The sequence below is a fragment of the Xenopus laevis genome, chromosome 7L, assembly GCF_017654675.1.
Source record: "Xenopus laevis strain J_2021 chromosome 7L, Xenopus_laevis_v10.1, whole genome shotgun sequence".
Taxonomy (NCBI): Eukaryota; Metazoa; Chordata; class Amphibia; order Anura; family Pipidae; genus Xenopus; species Xenopus laevis.
In genome coordinates, this window is record NC_054383.1 from 66,992,073 (window position 1) to 67,012,587 (window position 20,515).

The 20,515-nt window shown below is 38.7% G+C and overlaps 1 protein-coding gene across 3 annotated transcripts in view; it reads right to left on the reverse strand.

Moving 5' to 3' along the window:
* casz1.L (castor zinc finger 1 L homeolog) overlaps positions 1–1,722 on the reverse strand; it is a 253,395-nt gene extending 251,673 nt beyond the window's left edge. For 2 of the 3 annotated variants that reach the window (XM_041569137.1, XM_018225650.2), the window contains exon 1: positions 1,431–1,722. The gene's annotated coding sequence lies outside the window, so the exon portion shown is untranslated. Of the gene's footprint in view, positions 996–1,430 lie in introns of those variants that run through there. The other variant, XM_041569136.1, reaches the window with a different exon arrangement.
* Between the last annotated feature and the right edge of the window lie 18,793 nt (positions 1,723–20,515).

Genomic DNA, 20,515 nt, shown 5'->3' on the forward strand with positions numbered 1-20,515 from the left:
GGAGACATGAGCAGAACTTCCACGATTAATTTCCACAAAAATCCACCGTGGTCCAAAAATGAATAAAGTTTGTGCCCCGAAGAGTGGTTCTGTAAGAGCAAAGCTGAGTGACAAGTTGGGCACCTGTTCGCTTGTCCCGGACTCAAAAATAGGAGTGTGACATTGACCAAAAATGCACGGTTACGATCACCTTCCTCACCCCCTCCTACTCACCAGCACCCCCACCCACTGGGCGAGCCGCCTTCCTATACTCTCCCTGTGACCCCCTGCCCGGCAGCGTGAGGACTATTTGGAAGATTATTTGGAAGATGGGGCGAGCAGCCGGCCCTTGACAAATGCCCGTGGTGGTGTACACGAGTGGGGAGTGTAATTGTTTGGCGTGGGGGTCTGTACTCAATGTACTCAATGTCTATAATAATAGAAATGCCCACACACACTGGGCTACATGATCAAGGGCCACGGCTGGAGTCGGTTATCAGAGAGTTCGCGCCGCAGAACTTTTCCACAAGCAGAGCGGTAAATATGCAGTTTCTGCTTCGTTCTGCAGCCGAGAACTGATCGATAAGAAGCAACTCCACCTTCTAGGAAGTTCGGGAGAAGCCGAGGTCACGGAGCAGTTTCTAGGGGGATCAAACATCGTTGGCTTTCAGCCCTTGTCACCTTGTGTGTTAGCGCACTAGATTGCTGTCAAAGTCGCAGTGAAAGTAATTGTAACTCGATTTGCCTTCAAATAAAATGCTGTTGTCCTGCCTTTAGTAAGTGATTTACGTGCACAAGCAGTCCAAGCACCGTACGGACCCCTACTGCAAGGGACGGTAGCTCGCTGCCCTCTACAGCCCAGTGTGCAATGCCCGAGCCCCAGTCCCGTCCCAGTTGATACACGCGCTCCCTGTACAAACACACGAGCTATATATATATCTTTATACCACAGTAGGCTCTATAGGCATACTCCATTCACCCATGGAACTTCAAGCCTATGAAGCACAATGTGTAACTCCCAAAGCTTTTTCTCACTCGGGTTCCCCCAGCGCCTTTCTCCAGTCACAAAACCAGGAACCTTTAGTTCCCAGAGGAGATGCCACCTCAATGGCTGTCACTGCACATTACACAGCTAGTCACTTGAATAAAACGGGACAACGTTAGTTACCAGCACCCTAACAGCGTGGGCAGCTTTATGACTGACAGGGTGCCAATGGCCAGACCGAGGAGGCAGCCACCCACCGCCAAAGGCACTAGCAAAGCCGAGAGTGGCAACAGCATAGTTACCTCTTCCTGACTGCCACCCCATCCCCGTGCCCAATGACATGTGCAAATGGAGTAGCGCCCTATGCAAACTGGCTGCCCTTTATGCGCCAAATGTAGCGGGTATGAGGCACAGGGGACTATGCGAGACAGCAACTGAGCCCTGGAGCGAATAGAAAGTCTCTTACCTGCACTTGGACTGCTTTGGGTGACTTTCCAAGTAAAGGAAAATGTGTGTTTCGGATGGAGGTTGCGCGCATGCGCCATCTAACTTGCCTGATCCTGGGCTTTTTTCCTCCTCGCTGCTTTATTATTGAATTTTCCTATTTCTAACAAGGCAGCAGCAGGAGGGGGCGAAGTGCAAAGCCCGGACTGGAGTTTCGTGTTGCCTTCTGCGCAACTGTCACCGTCCTGATATTCAGACGGGAACGCACTAAAGCGCTCAACTAGCTTAAGGTGAGAGGGCAGAATCTGTTGCAAATCCAGGAGTGGAGTCACCCACACATAGTACTTCATAGAGTTATGACCTCTGGACTGTTCCTGGCAAACCTAGAAAGCTTTAGCCTGCGCTACGAAGACCGGGTAGCACAGCCTTTCTTATAGCGACCACTTGACAAAACTACTACTTCTGAACGACAAATCGTCAGCCTATTCTTGATAAATGGACGAAGAAATGCAGCGCCCACATCGAGACACCCGTCTCCGCACCAAAGGGTTAACCAATTACAATGCGTATCGCAATGGCAGGCCCACCGACTGCCTTCTGCTCATACTCGGGCTTTCCTACCCCTTTCTCAAGCTATCTGATAAGTCTCAACCTTCATGGACGTTTAGGCAAGCTTGGATCTCATATTAGTCGCCTTTCTCTCAAGACCAGGACGAATTCTAGAACAGCTAGCTGGTTGTGGTGCAATTTACTGAAGTGGGATTGCTGACTGGTTAAAGAGTTTCTGGGGTTGATTCACTCCTCTGACCTCTGGAGGTAATAGGTGACCTCCTGTATTAATGAACGTCATTAAAAAGGCAACTTACTTCTACTAATAATCATATTTTGCAAACTGTCAGTGACAGGTGTCATTCCAAGGAGTTGTCGCAAGGAGAATGGGCCACTTGGGTATTGAGTAATCATCATGTTATAGCTCTTTATTGCATTCAAAATAAAGAATGATGAGAAATAGCCAATGACAGAGCTTGGACCCTGCTCTTGCTTCACTACTCCTGGACTCTATAATAGCAATGTTTTTGTGCTGCAAAATAAGTCCATCAGCAGGAATAAGCAATTCAAATGTGTTTAAGTGGGTATAGTGGACCAATTCAATACAATATTTATATTATAAATGTATAATTCCAAAACTGAACGTTTTTGTTGCTGTGAAAATGCTTTAAATTCATTAGTAATGATTGAATGTTTTCTACATATACCCAAGGTCTCCAAACTGTCAAGGCTGATGCTCCCTAGGGTGTCCAACATTTAATCAGGTTCAGAATAATAAAATATGTAACCAGCTAAAGGTAGTTGAATTGTTTCTAACAAATCAAGATCAATTAGGCATAAAGGTCTTCTCCTGTCCCTCAGAGTCCTGCATCCTTCTGCTCCTCTCTACATATCAGTCGTCCCCAACCAGTGGTTTGCTAGCACCATGTTGCTCACCAACACCTTGGATGTTGCTCCCAGTGGCCTCAAAGCCGGTACTTACTTTTCAGTTCCTGCTTGGAGGCAAGGCAATCCACATAGGGCTACCAAATAGCCAGTCATAGCCCTTATTTGGCATCCCCAGGAACTATATTCATGCTTGTGATGCTCCCAAACTCTTTTTTACATTTGAATGTTGCTCATTGGTAAAAAAAAAAAAAGGTTGGGGACCCCTGCTATATATATACACAGTACATGCTTTTATCTCCCCATACACTCCCTCCTTGTCCCTACACTCAGTTTGGAATAATCTATTGACCATACAGTTCACCACAAAAGCTGCCTAATATATTGTAAGCTTTTCAGGGCACTGTTTTGAAACGACTAACATTTAAATGGGACCTGTCACCCCGACATAAACTTTTGAAATTAAACATTTTTTTTATTAAAAGATTCGTACCTGTTATAAACATATTTAAAAATCTGATCCGTCAATCACATATTGCCTTCCCTGTCTTTATGCCTGAGGCACAGAAATTACTTTCACTTTCCATTCTGAGCTTCCTAGATGTCACTGCACTCCTCATATTCACCCTCTATACTTTCTGTCTATATTTGTGTAACTTGTGCATGGATATGGACATCAGGTGCCCTATTCTGGTGCTTAGACAATTTTGGGATGATGCAAAGCTTGGCTTATTAAGGGCAGAGACACGTTTAGATTCGTGGAGATTAGTCGCCAGCGACAAATCTCCTCTTCTTCGGGACGACTAATGTCCTTGAACTGCCTTGAGGTTCAAAGCAGTGCAGGACCACGCACACCCTGTAGAAGATAAGAGACGCCTGGTGCACAAGGGTAGAGGCTCGGCCACCTCACAACAGGATACAAATCAGCAACATCCGATGGCACACAGGACTACAGGAATTCTTCCAAAATTTTTTATTGTAAAGCAATCCGCTTTACAATAAAAAATTGGCTAGAATGTAAATCTCTGGTGGGATGGCAAAACACAATATTTATAGTGTTACTGCCTTTGGCCCATCCAGGGTCTAGAGGAGTGTTTTAATGGGTCTAAATGGCATCTCAATATAGGATCTAATTTTCAAGAGATTTTTAGATTTTTTTTTTAGTATAGTTATTATTTGTTATTATTTGTTTAAGCCACTTAATCAGAAATGTATTGAGGTTCAACCTGTCCTGATGGATACTCTACAAATTAGCCCTTGTTTAGACACAGTTGGCTTGGAAATTCTCAAACTTGCAATGGGACATTGAATCAGTACACATTACTATACTTTATATTTACAGTCATATGAAAAAGTTTGGGAACCCCTCTCAGACTGCATAATAATTTATTCCACTTTCAACAATAAATATAACAGTGGTATGTCGTTAATTTCCCAAGAACATCTGAGTACTGGGGTGTTTTGCGATTTTTTAGTGAAGCAGTATTCAGTTGTATGAAATTAAATCAAATTTGAAAAACTGGCTGTGCAAATTTTGGAAATTTGAATGCATTTAACTGCTCAATACTGATAACTGGCAACACCAAATTGGTTGGATTAGCTCATTAGCCTTGAACTTCATAGGCAGGTGTGTCCAATCATGAGAAAAGGTATTTAAGGTGGCCAATTGCAAGTTGTGCTTCTAAAGAATGACAGCATGGGATTCTCAAAGCAACTCTCAAACGATCTGAAAACAAAGATTGTTCGGTATCATGGTTTAGGGAAAGGGCTACAATAAGCTATATCAGAGGTTTAAACTGTCAGTTTCAACTATAAGGAATGTAATCAGGAAATGGAAGGCCACAGGCACAGTTGCTGTGAAACACAGGTCTGGCAGGCCAAGAAAAATACAGGAGCGGCATATGCGGAGGATTGTGAAAATGGTTACAGACAACCCAACCATCACCTCCAAAGACCTGCAAGAACATCTTGCTACAGATGGTGTATCTGTACATCATTCTACAATTTAGCGCAATTTGCACAAAGAACATCTGTATGTCAGGGTGATGAGAAAGAAGCCCTTTCTGCACCCACACCCAATCGCGTGTTGTATGCAAACACTCATTTAGACAAGCCACAGTCATTTTGGAAAAAAGTGCTTTGGACTGATGGGACAAAAATTTAGTTATTTGGTCATAACAAAAAGCGATTTGCATGGCGGAAGAAGAACACCGCATTCCAAGAAAAACACCTGCTACCAACTGTCATCATACTGTCATACTGTGGGGCTGTGTGGCCAGTTCAGGGACTGAGGCCTTTGTTAAAATCCAGGGTCGTATGAATTCAACTCAATATCACCAAATTCTTCAGGATAATGTTCAAGTATCAGTCACAAAGTTGAAGTTACGCAAGGGTTGGATATTCCAACAAGACAATGACCCTAAACACACTATACAATATTCTGGAATGGCTGTCACAGTCCGTCAATTTAAACATCATTGATAATCTGAGGGATGATTTGAAGCAGGCTGTTCATGCTCGGAAGCCATCAAATTTAACTGAACTGGAGAGATTTTGTATTAATGAATGGTCAAAAATACCGCCATCCAGACACTTATCAAATGCTGTAGGAGGCATCTGGATACTGTTACATTTGCAAAAGGAGGCTCAAGTATTGATGTAATATCTCTGTTGGGGTGCCCAAATTTATGCACCGGTCTAATTTTGTTATGATGCAAATTGCATATTTTCTGTTAATACAATAAACTTTATGTCACTGGTGAAATACTACTGTTTCCATAAGACATGTTATATATTAAAAGGAAGTTGCTACTTTGAAAGCTCAGCCAATGATAAACAAAACTCCAAAGAATTAAGAGGGGTTCCCAAACTTTTTTCATATGACTGTATATAGTGCCAGCATATTCTGCAGCACTTTACAGCAGTAGCGGAGCTTTAGGCGATGGCCCCAAGGCAAGCCCCCGCCCCTAAATTCCCCCATGGTGCACGTATAATAGTCTCCATTCAAACACGCACACCCCAGCCACTCACACACCAAATCCCCCCGCAACTAGACAGCAGTATATCACCAAGAGGAGAGCTTTGGTGCATCAGACTTACATAAAGGCAAAACCTAGGTGAATGCAGACAGAACACGCATGTGTCTAGCGCCTCCCTATTGAAGCGCCCTTGGCATGTGCCTCTTCTGCCTCCTCCTGACCCCGCACATGCAAGTGCATACCTTCTTTTGCCGCAACCAGGGCCAGAGTGGGTTGTTGGGAGCAGCAATGGCAGGGAGCGGGTCTGGGCCAGCAGAGCCCACGAGAGCCAGGGGCAAGTGGGTTTTTTTCCCGGTGTCCTGCTGGCCCAGTCCAATCCTCCTTCTGCCTACCCTTAGTTACCCCCTTTTACAGAGAATGCTTGTCCCTCACATCAGTCCCTGCTCCAGTGGAGCTTACACTATAAGGTGTCTACTGCATTCACACATATGATTTATCATAAACTAATTAACCTGTGTGTTTTTGAAGTGGTAACTGGAATACTCAATGGAAAAGCTATGGGAAGAACATACAGTAAAAACCCTTGCAAATATTGTTCTGGCTGGAATCAAAGGCGTTAATCCAGGACTGCATGGAAGCAGTGGTAGCCATTGTACCATATTGCAATTTCTAACTTCAGCATTCAGTAGTGATAAAGCCACATTTATATATATTTTTTCTCCAGCCCCATAGGATAGAGTTTCAGAACTTCAGACTGCTAGAACAGGTATCCAAAAAGACAGTTTTGCTAGTGGTTTGCCATAGAGGATTTTTTTACTTCTTAATCCTGTGGACAGCAGAAAAGACACATCAAACAATTGTTGCATACACGAGCCAGCAAAAACAGTACTGTAGTCAAAAAATGCTGTCCATTCTTTTATTAAAAGGCACATTATAGCCTATGCCCCATGTAAGCAAAAACACATCAGGCTTAATTACATTATGTTAAAGGGTGTTGGGACCTTTTAATAAAAGAATGGACAGCATTTTTGACTATGGTCCTATTTGCACTAGCCCATGATTAAGTACCTTGCATTTATACTTTTAATTATGATCAATAAAGACTTATTTTTTTAAATTGTACTTATGGCCCTGTGGATTCCTCTGAGTGCTGGGTAGCCCTGTCTTTTTGCTGTGTATCGGTTTTCTGCTCCCTGAAGCTGGGGGTCTGGGGCTGGTACACCTGGTCCATATTATCAACTTGGTGAGCTATTTACATTCTCATTCTGGAGCACCGCTAATCCTTTTTGTTGCAACCTATTTGCACTGGCTCATGTATGCAAGAATTGTTTAAAGTAATAATGATTAGTTTTGCTTAAAAAAGTTTAAGGTCAATTCTCTTAACTGGTATAGTAAGATATATTAAGTAACACAGTAATTTTGAGAGAAGCATAATCTTAAAAGCCCAAATCCTTCAGAACCATGAAATATAGTATTTGCCCTAGTCCTCCAGGAGTTTAGTCAAATTTATAGGTGAATAGGTCCTTACATTAATATAATGTGAGTTTTATACAGTACCAAGTAAGGAAACATAGGATACCTGCTAGTGGAATTCAAAGTTTAGGGATAATAACTCAACAGTTGCTCGTAAGATTGATGTTAAGTGTTTCTGTCTTATTGTGGTTGATGAGAAGCCCTGAAATGTTAACAAAGTTAAGTAAGTAAATTAGTATATGAGAAGGGTGACATCATGTGCAAACTTGCCAACGTTATGGGTGTCTTTTTACCTGATATATCAAGATTTTCCCATGTTGTAATAGTTAAAAGTTTGATGACTAGATCAAAAAGAGAAGGGAAAAGGGGATGCCCCGGATGAGCTACACGAGAAATTCAAAATAAGGCAAAAAAAAGGGGGGGGGAGCAACATCAGTGACTATTGTAATTGGTTCATGATATCAACTTCTGATCTATAGAAAATTAGAACATTAACATATACCCCACTTGATCTTTATGAATCAAACCAGGTAAGGTATCATTAAATCAAGATAAATAATAAAAGTATCAAGGTTTCATTTTTGATCAGGAGAAAGGCAAGGCAATGAATTATTTCGAAAAAAGGAGTGAATAGTTTTTGGTGAATTGAGATCTGATTTGGAATATAGCTTTTTATAAAATGAGCTAATTTCTCAGCAGTTTTGTGATCCAGGAGGGTGAGAGGATGAGATTTTGATAGCAGTGATAGGAGAGTGTCTATAATTTATGGGATAATTAGTGGAGACTAGTTCAAGCCTCAAAAAGGCTTATTGGCATTTAGCAATTGGTGAAAAGTCAACGAGACTGGTGAATGGTCTGACCAAGGTGTGGTAAGAATCCCAGAGGAATGAAGCAAAGTCGCCACATTGAGATGCACGGAGGATGTTTCAAATCATTCCCTCTTTTCAACATAAGTTCAGTGAATTTTCCATTTTCTATACTCTGCTACTGTGGGTCACAACCATGCCAGAAGATGAACAGTGAACCTAGCTTCAGCACACACTTCTTCCTGTTCCCACCATTTTTACCTTAACTTGGCTGCTACCAGTTTTTTTATAGATTGCCTGAACACCTGCAAGAGTGCACAAAAGTAAAAGAGGTCTGAAAATAGAAACAGAATAAAGAAAAGAGGCATCTTCTGCATCCAATAGCAAAGCCCAGGAAATGATTTGTACAAATAAAGATTAAACCTAATGAGAACAAATCAGCAAGGGTGACACTGAGGCGAGTCCTTCAGAAACAATAATAAGTTCAGAAATAATAATACAGTAAGAATATACAGGAGCACAGTCAAAGTCACAGGCGGTTGGTTATGTCAGAGGTAGTCACAGCAGAAAGAAAAATGGATGGTCAAACCCTGTCTGTAAAGTGCACTCGGTGTGTGCTCTTAGAAGCAAGATGGTGGAGTCATGAACTGGTCTAAGATGTGTTAAAAATGGAAGTGACAGTAACTTCCACTAGCCACAATGGATCATTTGAAGAAAGATATTTATTTTTTAATATACCTATATAGTATTTGTATATGTTGTTCAGTGAAAGTTAATTTATTTAACCTATTTAACTAGCCCAATTAATTACATGTCGCCAAATGCATTCAGTTGTATTCAAGTGTGTGCTTGCTCTAAACAATTACTTATCAGTCAGGCAGCATGTATATTTAATATATGCCCATTTTCAAATTTCTGTTTGGACACTCCTTTGTATATATACATTGTTACTTTACCAACTTGAATCTCTATTTGATTATCAGTTTAATGACCTACACATGGTGATGTAATCTACATTGTATAGCTCACACCAATGATGTCATGGGGGTGGGTTTTAGGTGCCAATTTTTTTCACTACTAACTATTTCATTTGGTTTGGTTGGGGGAACTGAACTTTATAAAGGTCCTCTGTGCAGACCGAAATGTCGACTTACACTATAAATTAAATGTCGACTTACACCATAAATTAAATCCCATGAGTGCTCCGTCACCTTCATTCTGATATATATATAGTATGTATATATATATATATCTGTAAATAAAAGTTGCACTCACAGGTCTTAGCAGGAACAAACAAATTTTATTAACAATGCCCTCAAAGGCACAACTAACTTTTCGGCTGTTCCACAGCCTTTCTCAAAGTGCAAAAGTAAACACAGCCACCATCTTAAATACCCCAAATGGCGGGAACAAAACATGACGAGCAGGGGGGTGTGACGTGATCATTATATATACACAGGAACTATTAACAGTAATATCAAAATATATACTAAAACCAGTCATTGCAAAATGCAAAATAGTATAACATGTATCGGATAAGGTGTTAGTGCTGGCAAATGTTTAGTCACCGTTGTTACAAACCGTGTAGTGAAAAGAACAATGTAACAATGTTATAGGAAAGATACAATCACCGTTGTTCAGTGGTTATAGTGGTTATAGATGCTGATGCACACCACATCCCTGATGTGGACTGAAACGTTGATTTAATAAAGTAAGCTGTTTTAACTGAAAAAATCCTGGTGTGCATCAGCATCTAGTAACTATATATTTTTTCTGTTTTTCACCCAGGTATGAGCTTTTTAGGTGTGTGCTTGAGCCCTTTGGCATATATATATATATATATATATATATATATATATATATATATATATACAGTATATACTGTCCAAATGTCCGCACTCAAACTGGTCTTCTGTTGATGTGAATGCTAGGTCAATGTTTAATACATAGAATATTCAAAAGGACTTGCACTCCAATATAGTTGAACTGCTCAAATTTGAGAGTGAATGATGTCATGTTTGGCCCCATATTTTGAATTGGTAGAGACTTGGATGTTTAAACAATGACTGATTCACTTATCATTTGTCCTAATGTGGGCCGAAACATAGGATGCACAAGTATGATCATTAAAGCACTATTTCAACTATATTGGAGTGCAGGTCCTTTTGAATATTCTATATATACAGTAGTGAAAGTAAGTATTGAACACATCAATGATTTTTGAATCATATATATATTTGTGCGTAGGGTGGCACACCGCTTCAACTGTTGAGTACGCAGGTGCATGGTCCTGAAGGGGACCTGAAGCGTAACGTTGGCTGTAAATGCACTTTAAAAAATATAGACGTTTAATTTGTTTCACCAAAACTCCCAGTGTTGCTGGTCTTTTTGAATGCTATATATATATATATATATATATATATATATATATATATATATATATATATATATATATATATATATATATATATATATATATATATATATATATATATATATATATATATATATATATATATGGTTAGAAGGGACCAGCACTCCAGTTTTCTGGTGTGGTCCCTTCTAATGTGTGTGTATATATATATATATATATATATATATATATATATATATATATACACACACATATATGTGCCTATATATGTTTTGTGCCCTCCTCAGACAGACCTTCCTAACACTCTCACTACAATTAAATTCCTTTCCACAGGACAGCCTTCCTGTGGAAATTGGGCTCCAAAAAGTGAACTGGACCGCTGGAATGGATTGTCTGGCTTGCCTGTTCTATAACTATAGCTTCCAGGGACAGACAGCAACATTCTTTATGCAGATAAACCATTCCCTGTTTAATAACATCTCCCTTTCAGCTTTCATCTCCTAATGGGGGAGATTAAAGGCAAAACTCACCTTTTTACACATTTCTTTGGTCACTCTACCACAATATGACTGTATATATATATATATATATACGTGTGTGTGTGCGCGCGCATGTATGTATCAGTATGTCTGTGTTTTTGATTGGAGTTGATTTATTTTGTTTCTTTTAACATCTTGTCATAATTTTTATTTATCATTTTTCTTACATTTGTTTGTGAGAGAACTAAAAACCAATAAAAAATTTTGAGAAAAGATCCCTGGGTGGGAATTTGTCCCTATGTTCATTTTTCCTATGCTCATGTGCCAGTGACAGCGGTTCATTTACGACTAGAGAAGATTGTGTGGTTACATTTGTCAATTGAAGTTGACTTTTTAACCGTAACAAATCATCAGAAACTTTGCTTGCTATTGCTGTGCATATAAAATTTGAACTTGGTGTGGGACAACTTTGCTTGCTAGTTTTCTTTTCATCCATTTATAAGGAAATACCCGTTAAATACTTATTGTCACGTTCAGCACCCTAACCAGAACCAGTGCTAGGCTCCCTGGTCTCACCTCTTGCTTCTGCCTTTAACAGCCGCCTTCGGCTAATTGGATGCAGCCAGGTCTTACTAAGAGAGGAGCGAAGCTAAAGGTTCTGGACGAGCAAAGGGGCACAATCTTCTCACCAAGGATACTGGATGGAAGAACACACCTTGGAAGACAGGCCAGACAACACAGCGTGTAACAGGCAGGCCGGGCCAGCACAAGCAGGGTTAGAATAGTCAGACAGGCCGGGTCAATGCAGGCAGAGTTCAAGGAATAGTCAGACAAGGCAAGGGTCAATAACCAGAAGATTAGACAGGAATCAGCAAGAATAAAGCACCTAGGAACTAACAAATAGAACCTAACAACGGGCTATGTGCTAAACATTAAAATCCCTTTATATCGTTTTTGAACTGGTGCCAAGCGCGATGACGTAATCACGCCGGCATGTAAAACACGGAAGTGCGAGCTAGGGTAAGGGGCAGATTTCTCTTTGGCCTTCAAGAGGTCGAAACATGTTGTGCGATGCACCCTGAATAAAACTGCTTTAAGAAACTGAACACATTGCTCTCCAGTGAACTTTCATTCTCTACTTAATAGTAGCTCTCCCCAGGCTCTGTTTTACTGAAGTGAATGGATTGCAGTTTGAAAGGAATTCAGGTACAGGTATAGGATCCCTTATCCGGAAACCCGATATCCAGAAAGCTCCGAATTACGGAATGGCTGTCTCCCATAGACTCCATTTTATCCAAATAATCCAAATTTTTAAAAATGATTTCCTTTTTCTCTGTAATAATAAAACAGTAGCTTGTACTTGATCCTATCTAAGATATAATTAATCCTTATTGGAAGCAAACCAGCCTATTGGGTTTATTTAATATTTAAATGAATTTCTAGTACGCTTAAGGCATGAAGACCCAAATTACGGAAAGATCCATTATCCGGAAAACCCCAGGTCCCAAGCATTCTGGATAACAGGTCCCATACCTTTACAGTATTCTCCCTGATCTATTTCACTGTATGGGATCTGGACCACAAAGGGGCATTTGAAACATAGATGTTAGACCTTAAAGGAGAAGGAAAGGCTAAAAGTAAGTAAGCTTTATAAGAAAGGTCTATATAAATACACCAGTAAACCCTCAAAGCAGTGTCTGACTGGCCGACCGGGATACTAGGAAAACTCCTGGTGGGCCCAGCCGTCAGTGGGCACTTTTGCTTCTAAACATTTAGCCTATTTCACGGTCATTCCCTATTTCTTTATGGGGTAAAAATGCTTAATAATTGAAGAATATAGTAAGTATATATAAAAGACTAGAGTGAGGAGAGGAGAGGAGGAGTAATAGTTTGAAAAGTTGGCCCACGGTTTAAAGGTTTTCTGGTGGGCCCCTGGCATCGCAGTCCAACACTGCCTCAAAGTAATGCTTCTTGGAGTCCTCTGTCAAAAGAAACACAGCATTTCTTTCCTTCTATTGTGCACACATGGGCTTCTGTATCAGACTTCCTGTTTTCAGCTTAAACCTCCAAGGCTAGTGCTTGAGCATGCTCAGTTTGCTCCTCTCTCTTATCATCTTCAAATGGGACCTCTGCCATTTACTTCTACATGACCTTGACAGATTTTAGCTGGAGTATTTTCAGATTAAAGCTATTTTTAGGTTTGGCGTATAATAAATAAGAAAAAAATTCAAGGTTTTTTTTCTTACAAAAATTCGAAAAATTTTAGTTTTTTTAACCCTATAATTTGAGTTGTAACTGAAAAATACCATTGGAAACTCAAAGTTTTCTGATTAAATACAACTCCAAATTTTCGGGGTTAAAAAAACTCACATTTTTTTGCCCCTAAATTTGCCCCTAAATTTTTTGCCCCGACAGACTAGTTTTACTTCCAATAACGATTAATTATATATTAGTTTTAATCAAATACAAGTTACTATTTTATTATTACAGAGAAAAAGAAATTATCTTTTAAAATTTGGATTATATGGATATAATTGAATCTATTGGAGATGGCATCCAGTAATGTGGAGCTTTCTGGATAATGGGATAACTTTTATGTTAACATTGTCAAAAAGTTAGTAAAATACCTTTTTTTTTTACGAACTTTAGATTGAGGGCAGGGCCGGATTTGAGGAAGCAGCGCCCCGAGGACTCAACACAAATCTGGACCTGATTGAGGGGCATGTGTTTTGCCATTGTATTTAAAAGTTTGCTTATTTCTGGTTTTGAAGATTCTCCTCTGAAAACCTTTGTTAGGTTTGGCCATAAAACTGTACAGGTATTGGCATATTTGGGGGATATGGGGTTATGGGAAATTTAGATTTAGTTAGGCTTTCATGTATTTAAATGCTTATTCATGCATATAAAGTGTTTACATTACACCTTTTTTAGGTCTGACCATAAAACTGTATATATTGGGTATGGACATATTTGCAGATAAGGGGTTATGGGGCTTTTAGATTTATATATGTATAAATTCTTATTCATGCGTATAAACTGTTTACATTATATTTATCTATATTAATAAAATAATTTGTATGTATTAAGGATTGGATTTACACACTGATTCATATTTATTATGCTTATGAAAAAACAATGATCGTCATTTAGGGATACATTTACTTAGCTCGAGTGAAGGATTAGAATGAAAAAAACTTTGAATTTCGAGGCTAATTTTGGCTACTTCGACCATCGAATTGGCTACTTTGACCTTCGACTACGACTTCGACTTCGAATCTAACGAATCGAACTAAAAATTGTTCGACTATTTGACCATTCGATAGTCGAAGTACTGTCTCTTTAAAGAAAACTTCGACCACCTACTTCGCCACCTAAAACCTACCGAGCACCAATGTTAGCCTATGGGGACCTTCCCCATAAGCTTTCCTAGCAATTTCTTCGAATAGTCGTATATCGAGGGTTAATTAACCCTTGATATTCGACCCATAGTAAATGTGCCCCTTAGTGTTGCAGGGTGTTTCTTAACCTTTTCGTCCAGGGACCTAATGGAGAGGGCTCCAAGAGGGAGGAGGTACGAGGTATGTGGTGGGGTTGTTCATGCTAAGGGAGGGGTGGGCTTTTTAAGTGGTGTCCCCAGACACTCCAGTCCAACACAGCTTAGGCTGATGGAACACCAGACCAATCTTGTCTCTGAAATTTGGTATGCTTGCATCTGCCTGTCACTGTGCACATGGAGTCATTTTTGATCTAAAAGCATGGATTTTTCAAACTGCCAAGGGGGTGATTTATCAACATTCGAATTTGAACTTTTTGCATTGATTCTACATTTTTTGCTCTAAAACTTCTAAATTTGAATTATACCTTCTAAAGCTCAAATGCATATTTATTATGTGTGAAGAATTTAAATGTAAAACTTCAGCATTTTTTAAAGTTAATGTAAAATTAATGTAAAAGTCAATGGGAGCTATGGCAAAAAATAATTTTTTGCAATGCTAGTTTTTGTGATTGAAAATGATAAATAGAGTACAAATTTGAAGTAGTCGATATAGATAAAATATACAAGTTTATTAAGACATGGTCGATAGCGGCCTAACATGTTTCGTGCCTGTTGGGGCACTTACTTATAGGCTAATGAGTGTACCCCTGTACAACTCTTATATAGGGGCATAACCAATCAAGGTAACATGTATTGCAGCCAATCACCAAGTGAGGAGCCGGATTACCAATTTACTAGTTTGGAAATTTATTTGTATACCAGTTTCTCATATGCTAATCTCACTATGGGCTGGTGGTTTGAACAACACATCTATAATGAGGACAATCCATTTAGGAAACATCTAATTTTTTTTGGGAGATATATCGATGATTTAATTATTGTTTGGCAAGGTTCATATTTTGAATTCCGGAACTTTGTGCAATACGTCCCGCCCACTAAAAAACCGTCCACATTTTGGACATAAAAAAAGGGAGTTCAGACTCACATATAGCTAAACACTTTCATGATTGCAATGGTGGAGATACCACCAAACTTATTGCTATAGGTATAGACAAAGTGATAAGGAGGTGGAGACATTCTACCCAAATTACTCTGCCTAGAAACTAAGTGGATTTTTCATCTACAAACGATGAATCTCCTCAACAGTGACTTTGACTTTACATGCTTTTTCAAACAATAAAAATGCATATTTCTGCATAATTTTCCCATAGGGATGGTATTCGTGTTTCTCTTTCTTTCTATTATAACTATATACACCTACATTAGTGAGTGTATAACTCAGCTCAGGGACATTAGTGAGTGTATAACTCAGCTCAGATACCTACCTCTAAGATCACACAAACAAAAAATCCTCTCCAAACCTCCCCTTTTCTTTTCTTCGATCTGTACTCTATGAAATTTGACATTTGAGTTCTACTTAGTGCCTGGATTTATGAGTGTATAAACTATCATTTTTGCATTTTTTGTATAATAATTTCTTTGTTTCGAAATATTTTCTTCCTTTTTTTCTGTTTTTTGTTTTATGTAATTAATAGGTAACCCACTGCGAGAAGCTGGTATGCAAATACGTTTCCAAACTAGTAAATTTGTAATTCGGCTCCTCACTTGTTGATTGGCTGCAATACATACCTTGATTGGTTATGCCCCCCCCTGGGTACACCCATTAGCCTATGAGTAAGTACCCCAACAGGCATGAAACACATTTGGCTGCTATCTACCATGTCTTAATAAACTTGTGTATTTTTTACTATATCGATTTTTGGAGGGGCTCACAACTATTTTTGTTTTTTTAATGGGTTTGCACCTATGGACTGGGGTGAACTGTGAGTATCCCCAGGGCCGCCATTAGAAATCACGGGGCCCCGTACAACAAAATTTTTGGGGCCCCCTGGGCCCCGCCCACACTGACGACCAAGCTCCGCCCCATATCCCGCCCACATCGCAGTTAAAAGACCACACAGACATCAGCGCTAAAAAAGTAACCCCCCCCCCCACACAAGTTGTAAAAAGCTATTGATGGTCAGGGCCCCCTTATAAAAAAAAATTGGGGCCCCAAAAAAAAAAAAAATTAAAATTTTTTTTTTTTAAAAAACATTGGTGGCAGGGGCCCCCTGTTAAAAAAAACTTGGGGCCCCAACAAAAAAAATGTAAAAAAACTAAAAAATAAACAAACATTGGTGGCAGGGGCCCCCTTCTAAGTTAAAAACAAATTGGGGCCCCAAAAAAAAATTTGAAAAAAAATTAATTTTTTTTGAAAAAAAAAAAAACATTGGCGGCAGGGGCCCCCTTATAAGTTAAAAACAAATTGGGGCCCCAAAAAAAAAATTTGGAGAAAAAAAAATTTTTTTGAAAAAAAAAAAATGGTGGCAGGGGCCCCCTTACAAGTTAAAAACAAATTGGGGCCCCAAAAAAAATTTAAAAAAAAAATAATTTTTTTTTGAAAAAAAAAAAAAAACTGGTGGCAGGGGCCCCCTTACAAATTAAAAAAATTTGGGGCCACCAAAAAGAAAATTAATTTTTTTTTTAAAAAAAAAACAATGGTGGCAAGGGGCCCCTTACGAGTTAAAAAAAAAATTGGGGCCCCAAAAACAAAAGTTTTAAAAAAAAGATTGGTGGCAGGGGCCTATAGAATATTAAAATAATACATTGGTGGCCAGGGGATTAAAAAAAAAAAAAACACAAACTGGTGTTCAGTAGAATTGAACTCATGGCTTCAGTACTTCAACTTCGCCTCCTTTCGTGACTTCGGGTCTTTTCACCGCTTCAGGACTTCGGCTTCGGCTGTTTTCGTGACTTCGGGTCTTTGCGCTGCTTCAGGACTTCGGCTTCGGCTGTTTTCGTGACTTCGGGTCTTTTCGGCGCTTCGTGACTTCGGGACTTCGGCTTTTTCCGTGACTTCGGGTCTTTTCGTCGCATCGGCTTCGGCTTTTCGGCACTTCCGCATTCGGCACTGAAGAGGCAAGACGTACGGCTCGGGCGCTCGTAAGGGGGGCCCGGATCTTCAAAAAAATGCAGCGCTGCCGGGCCCCCCTTCATGCCCGGGCCCGGTACGCTTGTCCCCCCTGTCCCCCCCTGATGGCGGCCCTGAGTATCCCCCTTCCCTCGACATTGCTTTGCTTCACTGTAACCTTATTATCCTTATTATTAGTGCCTAAACTGGCTTTTGGCAACTATTTCTTTTTGCTTTTGACAAATTTGAAGTCTTCAAGTTTTTTTAATGATTTTATAGAGTTGGATTTTTAATAAATAAGCAAATATTTGTACAATTTTTTTAAATACATTTATATAAAACGTCTCACATTACTCAAAATCAGATTTTGATAAATAGTCCTTTATGAGGCCTATTTAATTACATTCAAAAAAATGTTTTCACAAATATCTAAAAATGTGTGGTTTTTTTTATATTTCTTTAAAACTCTAAAGATTCGAGATTTATGTAAAGTAAAACCACAAAAAGCTCTAAAACAAAACTTCACCAGGTAAAAGTCAGTGGGATTTGTGCTGATCCTATTGGACCTTTTTTAATCAATTTGGGCCTTCTTGGGTTTTCTGTTTTTTTGCAATGGCATTGTCTAAAAAACTCTAATTTTTAGAGGCTTTATAGGTATTTTTTTTCTTGATTGTTCAGAGCTGCCTTTAATATGTTCCTTTTATATTTGGATATTTTAATAAATTCCATTTCATTCATTTTAGAAAAAATGAGTTTTAGAGAAAGTGAGTTTATTTGTGGTTTCAAAAACTTCAAAAACCACTAAAATGAGACTGTTGATAAATAGGCCTTCACGTGTGAATAATCTGCTCCATGTGTACAGCGACAATGCAAACAAAGCAAACCAAGTATAGGCAATATAGAGGTGCATTGGTTAGACAAATCTGCAATAAAATCATGCTATAAAGTCATGCTATTTACATTCTCTGCACTAATTGATATGACTCCTTAAATAATGTAATAGGATCAGCTGATTGAAAATGACATGGAGGAGAATTGACCTCTGCTACAATGTTTTAAGAGTCAGATCCACAGATCAGAAAGAGGTTAGCAAATACTAGTTTGAATTGCAGTAACATTTACAAATAACTTTAAAACTAATGTAATTTTTAAATGAATGATAAAAAAACAGTAATGCATTTTTTTGAAGGAGGGTGTGTTTAACAGTACCAAGATATTTTTGGATTTACTGTATAGTGAGCAATAATGAAGCTGTCTGAATTTGTTGAAATATTCTACAAATGTCATAAAACTGTAGCAAAGGACATTTTCTGATCACTGTATATTGGGGTCAAGGGTTAGACTTGGCAAAAATAAAATACAAATGTGTTTTCCTTTTAATATGTCATAATTATGATTTGCTTGGTGCTAGAAAAATAATGTTTTGTTTTCGTAAATATGACTCATAATCTGGTGATAATGCAAAAGTACAAGAAAAATTGAAAAATACTGCACATCTCATAGGAGAACAACATAAAAAGTCATAAAAATCCCTATCAGGGTGTGAAAGCAATCTCCCTTTATATAGTAAATGTTGATTTTATTATTGTTGAATAATGTTATCAACACTGATAAGGGATATTTTCTTTAAAAAAGCAAAGTGCAGAGCTAGGAAAATATGCACAATATGGTTACACAATAACACACACGTTTATATGGAAGCAATCTTTTGAACTCCTTGTCTAAAATGAAAAGAAAAAGTTTACACAAGGAGAACCATATTCTGGAGGGAATTTCTTTACCAAATTTAAATGGTATATATTGTTTTATTCCAAATTATTAGTTCACTAGCACTGTAACCCATACTCGCCCAAACTGTGATCCGAAAGCCTCTGTAGTGGCTCAAAATAGTAGTTTGAATGGGTATATATTATATTATATTCTACCATAAACTTTTCACAGGAAACCTAAAAAGAATGTGTCCAGCTCTGTTCAATAACTGATTGCACCCAGCACTGCCTCTAGATAAAAGGAACACTAAAGACTTTAAAAGGACTCCCAAAATACATTTGTGGTAGCTATAAAAAGAAACACTTCTCAAACTATGAGTGTGAATACTCTTACTTTACCGAATCAGGGAAAAAGAGCAGATAACCTTGGGCTATGACCTTTAAGCTGTCATTAAAGGGTTTGGATTAGAATGTCAATACGCAATAGAAAAAGATATATGCAGTGAAAAAGGATAAAATACCATTTAGGAGCAGTCTTTGAGACATGCAACCTATGTGCCTGCATAGAAAGCCTGTCAGGGAGTCAGGATTAGCATTTGTTACAACAACAAAAAACACCACATCAACTCTGAGAGGCCTATTTACCAATTTTTCAAGGTCGAGAAAAAAGAACGTAAGGAAGAAAAAAAAAAAAAAAATCACCCACCAGTGAGAATCACATTGTTCCATTCATTCTCTATGAGGCTAAAACCTCAAATGTTTTAATGAGTTGGGAAAATAAATATATAATTAAATCTATTAGAGACAATTCCCATTGACTCGTATTGAACCTCACCACCAGCTTTTACTTGCCGAGTTTTTATTTCTAGTTTTTATTTCTTTAATAAATCCAGACCATTTCAGGCTTCAAAGAATACTCTCGAGTAAATTCGTATTTTTTTGCTGCATTTTTTCTTGAAGCATGACAAAAAAGGAAAACTCAACTTTTGATAAATCGACCCCCAAATGATAGCGACACCAGTAGGCCAAGGGGTCATCCCAGCCACAGAACATTTTTGATAGTACCTGTACTAATCTCAGTAAGCAGTTACTGGTTTAAAGCAATTAAATAAAGGATGGCTGTTGTAGGTAATTGTATGGGGTAAAAAAACTTTCACCCATTGTTAACATTCCTGATGCATGCTTCATGATTCAAAAAGCCAGGGACTACAAGAAGAAAGACAATATTTGCTTCACTACAGACTACAGCAAATCCTTTCATTGTATAAATAATGAAAAATTGTGGCACATCCTTTAGAATACAGATGTACCTGAGAATCTCATTGTTTTCATGAGGAACCCTTTACACTGGTGAAGATACCACATGACAGACAATGGAGAAACTGGTTCCAGATTTGCAAAATGAGAC